The following is a 3,579-nucleotide window of genomic DNA, read 5'->3' as shown; positions in this document are numbered from 1 at the left end:
ATTGCGACGGTACCAACAGCTGACGTTGTTGACACTGTAGGCTACCTATATAGTCGCAAATTAACGTACCTCGAGGAGACTGTACAGCAATGTTGCTGTCACTGCTGCTGAAATACGTAACTACGATGTAATTAAATAACGTGACAATGCTGTTACATCACTGTCTCACCCTGACCAACTAAAGTTGTCTTTTTGTGCGTGGCTGTAAGCCACCACACCAATGATAGCAAATGTCCGGTTGTCACTCCCTCCCTGGCTTCCTCCGCCCCGTTGTTGACCTGCAGTTCTATGTTGCTACCACAAGAGGCAGATAGACTGCATTTACCGTTTTCGGCCATGGGAGGGCAGCAAAAGGCTTAGATAGACTGTGTTCCTTGTTCAGTTTCAGCAATTCAATGAGTATTTGAGTTAGGCTATTTAGTTTATTATAGTATGGACCCAATATGACGCGAGGGGGCGGAGTCTCGCCACCACACCACAGACCCCACAACTCAGCCCTCGAGTGGGCTAGAGATACAGGGTCTTCACTGGTGGGGGCAGGTGGGTGGCCCGGAGAGAGGTACACTGTCCATGAACAATTGCAGCAAAATAGCTAACGTTACAGGAATCATCAGTGTAACTGCTTTAGCCACTGACCGCTACCATTAATGTTATGGAAGCTGCTGCTAGTTGTTGTGAGCTCATGAGCTAACTGGCTATCTCGCTCTTATTGTGCAGGATTAGCATTGGAAGCATTGGAACTGATGTGTCCAGGCGACAAGACCTATCTTAATTTATCAGACATTATCTCATGTCATTTCAATTCACAGTTATTTCAGTGGCATGACTAGCTTCCGTCCTACCAGTCTTGAACAGAAACAAGCTAGCCACGCACATAAGCCAGGCTGGACTTGGCCTGGTTTTAATAGTTGTCTGTGAGCGGCTAGTACTTATTATAAAAATGTGCATCTTGATCCGCATCTCAAACTACTGTATGCCATATTGGGTCCTTGAATTTGAGGGAATTGGGCCTTGAAAGTCCTTGAAAGGTCCTTGAATTTGATGTTGCAGAAGGTGTGGGAACCCTGATTAATACTAGCCAAACCAGTTGTTGCACATCAACGGTTGCACTTAATTGATAGTTTGAGTGTCTATAGATTAGCGTCAAGTGTTGCCAAAAGCAATATATTTGTAAATCCATACCACTGACTATAGATGTATAGCAATGTATTGATCATATTAACTATAATATTATTTTCAACAACAACAATAATAATAATAATAACAAAAACAACAATAATACTAATAGTTATAATAATAATAACAATCATAATAATAATAATACTAATTATTATTATTATCATCATCATTATCATCAAGATCATCATAATCACGCTTATGATTAAGATTATCATCCTTACCATGGCCTCATCTGCAGTTGCCTATGATGAGAATGTCCATGTGTGCATAAGTGGCAAATCTAATCCAAAGCTTCTCCCCACAGTGAGCCCCCAGAGCAGACAGTGTGGAGGTGGTTGGTACAACCCTCATTCCCACTGCTGCTGCCACACACCCGTTGAGTCCATTGAGCTTGGCTTGCAGGTGGTGCCTCGCACCCATACATGCTGTGACCAGGATGAGCCGCCCTCAGCAGGTGCACGTTTTTTCAAGATTATTTCAAAGTGCATTTTATGAATGATGTGTGACAATCTCCCACAACCACATACCACCCCCCCCCACACACACACACATGGCAACTATCAACAAACATTCAAGTACATTTCAATTATCACTAGCCCAAACAGTTGTTGCACATCAACAAAGTTGCACTTAATTGATGGTTTGAGTGTATGTACTGTAGATTAGCGTCAAGTGTTGCCAAAAGCAATATTCTTGTAAATCCATACCACTGATTATGGATGTATAATTATTAGGGATGCACCGATGCATCTGTCGAACATCGGCATCGGCCGATGTTGGCCTTGTTGACTGCCATCGGCCCATCGGCAAATAAAATGACATTCACCGATGGTAGTGGCCGATGTTATGTCGCAACAATTAGGGCTTTTTTTGTTGCAAAACGTAGCCTACCCAGCTGCAGATTCGGAGGAGATCTATGACGTAACGCCGCAAATGCACGTGTAGTTTGCTTTCAAATTAAAGTGAAATAAAAATTGGCGCTTTGGAACCAAACACTTAATTTATTTGTTTCCCTGGCACAAAAGGGGGAATAAAATAAACATCGGCCATCGGCCGGATTGTTATTTTAAACATCGGCATCGGCATCTGCCCAGAATTTTGCGATTGTTGCATCCCTAATAGTTATGTATTGATTATATTAACAAATGATTATTATGATTATGATTATGATTATGATTATGATCATCATCATCATCAACAGGATCATCACGTCATCACCATTGACATTATGATTACGTTTTGAAGCATACAGCATCACCGACAAAATAATGATTTTTTTTTTTTAATCTACACATTTCAACACTTCCTGAAAGCTGCGAAACTGCCAATTCTAGTAATATAGGGACAATCCAATTAATATTCAGAATTTTGGCACTGAACTTTAAGGACTAAAAGGGTTACATCCTTACCATGGCCTCATCTGCAGTTGCCTATGATGTGAATGTCCACGTGTGCATTAGTGGCAAATCTAATCCAAAGCTTCTCCCCACAGTGAGCCCCCAGAGCAGACGGTGTGGAGATGGTTGGTACAACCCTCATTCCCACTGCTGCTGCCACACACCCGTTGAGTCCATTGAGCTTGGCTTGCAGGTGGTGCCTCGCACCCATACATGCTGTGACCAGGATGAGCCGCCCTCAGCAGGTGCACGTTTTTTCAAGATTATTTCAGTTAAAGTGCATCGTATTAGTGATGTGTGACAATCTCCCACAACCACATACCACCCCCCCCCCCCCCCCCACACACACACACACACATCATGGCAACTATCAACAAACATTCAAGTACATTTCAATTATCACTAGCCCAACCAGTTGTTGCACATCAACAAAGTTTCACTTAATTGATGGTTTGAGTGTATGTACTGTAGATTAGCATCAAGTGTTGCCAAAAGCAATATTCTTGTAAATCCATACCACTGATTATGGATGTATAATTATTAGGGATGCACCGATGCATCTGTCGAACATCGGCATTGGCCGATGTTGGCCTTGTTGACTGCCATCGGCCCATCGGCAAATAAAATGACATTCACCGATGGTAGTGGCCGATGTTATGTCGCAACAATTATGGCTTTTTTTGTTGCAAAACGTAGCCTACCCAGCTGCAGATTCGGAGGAGATCCGTGACGTAACGCCGCAAATGCACGTGTAGTTTGCTTTCAAATTAAAGTGAAATAAAAATTGGCGCTTTGGAACCAAACACTTAATTTCTTTGTTTCCGGGGCACAAAAGGGGGAATAAAAATAAAATAAAATAAACATCGGCCATCGGCCGGATTGTTATTTTAAATATCGGCATCGGCATCTGAGCCAGAATTTTGCGATCGTTGCATCCCTAATAGTTATGTATTGATTATATTAACAAATGATTATTATGATTATGATTCTTATTATTATTTTC

The sequence above is a fragment of the Borostomias antarcticus genome (genome assembly GCF_949987555.1).
Source record: "Borostomias antarcticus genome assembly, chromosome: 1".
Taxonomy (NCBI): domain Eukaryota; kingdom Metazoa; phylum Chordata; class Actinopteri; order Stomiiformes; family Stomiidae; genus Borostomias; species Borostomias antarcticus.
The sequence above is the reverse complement of the archived record's forward strand: the minus strand, read 5'-3'. Positions refer to the sequence as shown.